The sequence below is a fragment of the Gossypium arboreum genome, chromosome 12 (assembly GCF_025698485.1).
Source record: "Gossypium arboreum isolate Shixiya-1 chromosome 12, ASM2569848v2, whole genome shotgun sequence".
In the NCBI taxonomy this organism is placed as follows: Eukaryota; Viridiplantae; Streptophyta; class Magnoliopsida; order Malvales; family Malvaceae; genus Gossypium; species Gossypium arboreum.
In genome coordinates, this window is record NC_069081.1 from 106,795,257 (window position 1) to 106,803,140 (window position 7,884).

The following is a 7,884-nucleotide window of genomic DNA, read 5'->3' on the forward strand; positions in this document are numbered from 1 at the left end:
TCATTTATTCCATTCAATAATAGCATAACATGGGCACCATTCATATAACTTTTGGCTCAATAACATACATAAGAATATATGTCCATTTACTTTCCAAGCTTAACTTCTAATGTCTATTCGCTTTAAGCCTTAAACATAAATTATTTGCCACTCAACTATATTCAAATAGAATCAATAGATCGCAGATGCTTATCATACACATATCAAGACATTATCAATTACGTACTAAATGTGACTATTCAAAACTTACCTCGGATATACTTGAACGGTTGCGAAAGGCTACTCAATTACTTTCTCTTTCCCTATCCAACTTCGACCATCTTTGCTCTTGAGCTTGATTTAAGCCTATGGTAACCGAATGAAGTTTTCTCCCTTTCCTCTCTTACATTTCGCCCGTAAGAACAAAGGTGAAGCTTTGTTTTCATCACCCATTTTCTTTTTATTAATTCATTACTAAATTAAAATTATAAAGCCATTATAATTAAATAATACATATATTCCATATAACATATCATCATTGCCGGCCACTACCTAAATAAAATAAATATTTGACATGCAAGTCCATCCTCTTTGTCACATGCATTAATAGGCCACTTAAGATTAACCTATCACATTTCGAATTTTCTCACATAAGTCCTATTTAATAATTTCACATACAATTGACCAAATTAAAACATGAAACTTTCACACGTGCATGTACACATACAGTAAGCATAGATTATAACGGTTAATTATTTTTATGACTCGGTTTTGTGGTCTCGAAACCACTTTGCGACTAGGGCCAAATTAGGGCTGTCACAAGCAGATTATACAAATAAAAGACTAGATTAAAATTAAACCTAAAATAAAAGGAATAATTTACAGATAAGATAGTTTTAAAAAAATTAAAAAATAAAAAGTGCAAAGTATATAAATGTATAGGACAAGGATGAAAATAATCCAGTCCCAAAACGCCGCACCTTGGAGTGGACTAAATGAAACGTGTACAAATTTTGGGGAAAAATTAAAATAAAACACATGGATGCCAATGGGGGTCTGCTGAAATGTGGTGCAAAAAGTGAGGGATTAATCATGGAAATTTCCCATTTGACATACAAATGCACAATTGGGTCATGGCATGGGTCAACACGTGGTCCCCACCCTTAACCACCGCTGTTTCAATTTATTTCAAAATGGCAGGAAATTGAATGGCAATTGGCCATTTCTTCAAGCCACAGCAATTAAGGCAAAAAACCTAATACCTTATACTTTCCCCTTATTCTGCCGATTCTCTCCCCTCCCAAACACTAAGCTACACATTCAAGCTTGGGGAATGATTTTTCAGCCTTGAAATCTCTTCTTGGCTTCGATTCAAACAAAGCAAAAAGGAGATTTATGGTGTATTTTCCAGGTAAGAACTTATTTCTTCTCTTTTTATTTGCTTTCAAACATAAAAACGATGAACCCAAAAGAATGAAGAACCAAAAAAAAAAGTATACAGAGATTTAAATCGAAAATCACCTTCTCCAAAAAATTGCTTTTGAACTCTCTTATTCAATATGAGTATGTAGTATCTCTAAAACCCCCCCGAAATACAATCGATTCTCCCCTCCAAAATACAATCTGTTTCCCCTCAAATCCCTCATCCAAAATACAATCTGTTTTTCCCTCCTTTGAAATATCAAAAATCCTCCCCCCTTTTTCGTTTTGATTTCTTCTCGGCTTTATAGCCGATTACAATAGTAGAAAAATATTGTTTTTCTTTGTCTCTACCACTGTTTGTGTCTTGTTTCGATTTTCTGTCTTTTCTTTTGCAGGTGTGGTCAGAGGCGTGGAGGGCAATGACAGAGGCGTGGTGGCCGAGCAGAGGGTATGGGGCATGGCAGACAGTATGGGCGATTGAACTTGGGGGCTAGGGTTTGTTAGCTGAGAAGTTTTAGGACTAGTTGGGCTAAGGTTTAGTTTTGGGCTTGGGTATATTGGGCTGTTATATTTGTTTATGGGCCCGGGCAATATTGGGCTTGTACAAATTAAAACAAAATAAATACACTAAATATTTACTACTTGACTCACAACTCAACCCAAGGCTCATTCAAGAATAGCTAAATTCATAATTTCGATTCAAAATTGATCTTTTCTGATTTTGGAAAAAGGTCGGGTTTTCTAAATGACTTTACAATGTTAACCCAATATTGCCTTTAATGACCATATTTACAATTCTAGCCCATACATAGAATTAGGCTCGTATCAATACCCCTTCTTGCAAAGAATCCTAGTGGTGAAGGATTAAAGCTTGTGATCTCATCACTTTCATGACCATAAGTGTACAAAATAGTCGTTATAGGCATGTCCATCTCCTAGTAAGTAATGAAAGAATGATCCAACATTAATCACGGATAGAGGAGTTGTAAGAAATGGTTGTAATAACAATTTAACCCCCCCTTTTTTTAACATCATTTAAGTGGTGATAATATGGCATTTTAAGATAGTGTCACATAATCACATGCTTTTCTAAAGAAAGGATTATATAAAAAATTAAAAGTTTTCTATGAATGCATGTTTATAACGAACTTGGACAAATGAACATTCAAGTTCATCCAAGTTTAAATAATAATTTATCTAGGTTAATTTTAGACGTAGTTTTTAAATAATTATATATTTTTATAATTTCATAAAATAATAATTTCAAATAAACTCTCACCTTAAAGAATTTTTAAATTTTGATGAGATGAACTTAGGTGTCCATTTGTTCAAAGTTAATTATGATTATGCAATTTTCAATATCCTTTTACATTTTCTTCATTTCAAAAAATTAAAATAAGTTTTTAACTTTTAACTTTTTATGATTTTATATATATTTTAAAATAATTTTATATATTCTATAACTTTCAACATTTTTGATTAATTTTATAATTTTTATAAATTCCTATTTTCATATATATTTTGAATTCTAAAACTTTTAAAACTTTTCTATAATTTTAATTATAGATTTAAAATTACTTTTAGAATATCCAATCACCACTTAATGTTATTAAAAAAGGAATTAATAATATTACAATTCACACGTAAATGGATGGAGAGATGGTGAGTATTGGTTGTTTTGTGGTTTGGACTCTGTCCATCATCAGCTAGGAACTAGACATTTCTGTTTGAGTGGGCTTTACTCCATTTTGTTTTTGTGAGTTCTAAGGGCCCAAGGGGCTTGACTCGGTCATACGGAAGTTGGGTATTTTAATTGTTTCCTTTGGGTGTCGGTCTGGGCCTCTTCGGCCTTTCAAGAATGAAGGTTGCACTAACTAAAATAATAGTAAGTTCAGAGTCACATGCATGTTAATCTGACTTTTCAAGAACTTTGTATAAGATAATACTGTGCTACTGGCTTATTATGTATCAAAGTTATCTTATCAGAGTTGCAATTTTACTTATAAATATAATATTTTCATAACAATATGTATTTGGACAATAATGATTTATTTTGCTTGGGATTGGAGTTAATTGAGGTTTATTATTATTTTTAAATAATATTATTATAGATTTTAATTATATCTATTCTTTTTAATATAATGTCTAGAATTATTCATAGTCCTTCTTCAACTTATAAATAGAAAGATAACTCGTTTTAATGCACTCAAACCCACATCTTCTTGCATTGACAACTATATTTATACCAATTAAATTAAAACTCAATCAGTAATTGATGTTTATTTAGATAAGTACTTCCTAATGATACAATGATTATTAGTTGAAATTAACCAATGATATACTTGTTGTAACTAATTATGCTTTAATACTATTGATGATCTCGAAAGGCTAATGTAAATGTTAATAAATATTTTAGATTTCGTAGACGAAACTACTAAGATGGCACCTACTAGTAGGATATCTATACCTTAACTAAAAGTCATCTCCTAAACCAATAGAATTTCGGAATTTTGATTTGAGGGTGTTTGATTAAGCAGCTAAGCAGTTTGGGGAAATATGATTGAAAAGGGAATTAACTGATAAAGTTTTTCATTCTTTCTTTTTAAGTTAAAAGTTTTATTATAAAAAATTATTTTGTTATATATGTTACAAACTAGGGGAGAAGATTACATTAACACTGCTCAACCAGATTTCAAACAAGGAATTTAATTACTGCTCATGTATGTTATTATTTTTTTTTTATTTCTCAATATATTTATCGGAGTGAGCCCAATAATTAATTCTTCATATTCTGTAGGCTCATTATGAAAGTTGATGCTGCCCACAAAAATTTTTATTTTTAATTTCATTGCTTCAAGCATTTTTAAGAGTAAGCAAGTATTATGTAATATTGGATTGTAATTATTATGTTATAGTTATTATTTTTAGTTTTATATATTGTATTTTAATTTATTTTATATTTTGCATTATTTATTATGTTAGTTCAATTTAGAAAATTAAATTGTGTGTTTGTGTCGGTATATCATATATTGCATACTTCATAAATATATCTTACATAGTAATTCATTTTGATTCTAAATTTATAAACTTAGAAGTTAAATGAATGCATATAATATATATTTGTAAAGTTAAATACAAGTTATCTAAATGCATGAGATAATTTTTATGGAGCGGTTGTTTAAACATTTGTCAAACACTCATTTGGTATGGGTATAAATCGTGTTACCCTCATCATTTACCTTAATATTTGATAAAAGAAATGATTGCGAATGATTAATTTTTAACCACGTGTCATTAAAATTATTTTGGGGATAAATATGTATTAGGTTACATTTGTTATAAATATTTTATTATTAAGTGGATGTCTATCAAGATCAAGATAAGCTTAGTGTACTTTAGAACTCTAATATTCATATTCTATTTATATTTCTTACATTTATAACTATAGACTTTGGAGAAGCATTGTAAACAAACTATTGATCAATAAAAATTCGTTCTCTTTTGCTCTCCTATTTCTTATTCTCTCTTCATTATTTATTTCATAACATATTATCATCACGATAAAAAAATACCGTCTAAAATTCGCCCACAAGATAAAAACTTTTTTAGCTTCTTTAAGCGTTAGCCATTTGAGATTTTTTGTCAAATAGAGAAAAGAAACCTACTGTTCCTAAAGAGAGTTGAGCTTAGGTCCCTAGTCTCCATGGTCATTTAACCACTCATCTACGCACGAACCATTACTAGTTTATTTTAAGAAGCTTATAAAATCAATTGTTGTCGGAAAAGAAAAGAAAGAAAAAGATCGCTATACAAGGGAATCAAACTTGCAGCCACTAGTAACACCTATTGACTTTTTTTTAACATTCAAGCACTTAAAGATTTTTAAATTTTTGGTGCTAAGAAATTTATAAAAACCAATTCATCTTATCAGGTATGTTTTCTTTCCTATTTTTTTTGGTAAATTATTTTATGAAAAAAAAAATTACTTTGAAGTTTATTTTCGTCCACTATATTGGTACCTGAGCCTAACATCGTTACTTTTTACTGATGTGGTAGCGCTGACCATTAGCATGCCACAACGTGTCACCCTGTTTGTACTTTTTTCCTTTTTTTTTTTAATTTTCCCTTTTTTTCATTTCTTCTTTTACTCTTTCCTACCCTAGCCACCTGTTTCTAAATCGTTCCTAGGCCATCGTTCGACTCTTCCAATGAGCTCTCCAACCAACGACGATATCAAAAGTGATCATCAAGAAAGGTCGATACGAGCTGAATGTCTAACGAGCATTTCAAAATCAATAATAACTTTTAATTCAAGCAATAACACCGACATGGATGGCAACAATGCCTCAGCCGCCATAGTGGTGGCAAGAGCCACAAAGTAAATAAAAATCTAAAAAAATCTAGGAGGACGAACTTGACAAGAGGTCGCCATTCTCCTTTTGTCATTTCTCTCTTTGTATTCTGCTAATGGCGAAGCCAACGAGAGGTTGCTGTTCTCCTTCTGTCTCTGGCTTTGGTTCCTCTTCCTGTACTCGTTCATGGTTTAGCTTTAAGAGGACGCCTTCGGCCATGTTTTTGGAGTCGAAGAACTGTCAAGGACGTTGAAAGTAGCAGAATTCGGCACCAAAACTTCAAATTTGGAAGATGGAGCAAGCTTATAAGACTTCCTTACTGTGGTGAGCTCTTCGACCAACAATGATAGCAAAAAACTCATTTTTTTCCTCTTGTAAGGGCCGACTTCAATTTTTAATGACTTCACATTCAAAGCTCCACATCCAAAATGAATGAAACATAAAACTTAAAAGGAAACTAAAGAGGGAGGAAATAAGTCTCTGGTGTTGTCGTTAGCTCACTAGAGGAGGCTAAACGGTGACCTAGAAGCAGTGTAGAAGCAGATGACTAGGGTAGGAAAAGAAAAAGAAGAAAATAAAAAGGGAAGAAGAAAAAAAGGCAAAATGAAAAAGAAAATAAATAGAAAAAAAAGGTGCAAATAGGTGACACGTGGCGACATGCGAATAGTCAGCGTTGCCACGTCAGTAAAAAAGTAACGGTGTTAGGCTCAGGTATCAATATAGTGAATGGAAAAAAAAGTTCGAGTACCAATTTGGGACAAAAAAAAAACCATAAGTACCAATATGGCAGAAGTGAACAAGTTCGGGTACCAATTTTATATTTAACTTTATTCCTTAAAAGGAATGAAATATATGTCTCGTAAACAATACAACAATGCATACTATTTTAAGGAAAAACATTTTTCTTGTTATTTAATGAAACAAACTAAACTTTAGTAGTACAAAATTAATTTAAAGCTTTAGAAGAGCTAATATAATGTTACCTTATATTCAATGAGGCAATGAAACACGTTAATATTTTGTATTACAAAATTAATTCAAGGCTCTAGAAGAGCTAATACATTGTTATCCGAATAAAAAAATAATGATTAATGTATCACGTTCTAGTCGGTCTCGGAAAAATTATTTTGTTTTAAAATATATTCTCAATGATGGATCTTATATTGAGATTGTGAATGAGAAAAAATATTTAGTATGAATCAGTCTTGCTATAAATATTTACATCTTTTGATAGAGAAAGATTAAGTTATTGAATTATATTATGCATGATACTTGGATACTTATCTTTATTTTGAAAATGATAGAGAAAGATTGAGTTTTGATTGTCAAAGATCCACTTGAATTGTGGATTAATTTAAGAGAAATATATGACTATTGAAACATGATAAATTTATCTAAAGCTCGTTATGATTAGATGTACTTAAAGTTACAATATTTTAAATTTGTAAGTGAGTATAATTTTAAGTATTTATGATGAGTTCTCAATTATGTTAGAATAATATTACTATTGAGAACTTATTAGAGAAAACCTTTTCAATTGTTCATGTTTCAAATGTGCTCCTATAGTAGCAATACCATGAAAATAATATGTTTAAAGATATATTATGAATTAATGTCATGTTTAATTATGGTTGATTTAAATAACGAGTTATTAAATGAAAAACCATTAAGCCTGCTGTATTAGATATGCTCCATTTCATGAAGTGAATGTAGCAATATATAAAGATGCAATCTTTGAAGTGGACATGGTAAGTGGTTTTATAATAATCTTTAAAAAGATGATCATAATAATTATTCTCACCACTAGGAGTAGAAAATGAAGATAATATAGAGATTGATAATAAGATTACTGCTAAAATTAATATTAGTGATTTCATCCTATATTCCAACTTTTAATTGTTGTTCATTACGGTTTGCTTAATTTTGCACATATATATACAAATGAAAATTTGTTTGTGTGAATTTTGAAAATTGATAGATTTCATTTGCAATATAAATGCATGTGGTTTAGGCTATGATTTTATTGTATTGAGTTTAATGTTTTATATTTGGATGCTTCAAAGATAAAATTTATAATTACCTCCCGACTTATTAATTTGGTGTTTTCTTCAATACAATACTAGTATATCTA

General features: G+C 30.3%; 1 long non-coding RNA gene across 1 annotated transcript; it reads left to right on the plus strand.

Moving 5' to 3' along the window:
• Nucleotides 1-1,195: 1,195 nt before the first annotated feature.
• LOC108479005 (uncharacterized) lies at nt 1,196-2,054 on the plus strand. Its single transcript, XR_001870380.2, has 2 exons — nt 1,196-1,390; nt 1,797-2,054. It is a non-coding gene; the product is annotated as an uncharacterized LOC108479005 (long non-coding RNA).
• Nucleotides 2,055-7,884: the final 5,830 nt, after the last annotated feature.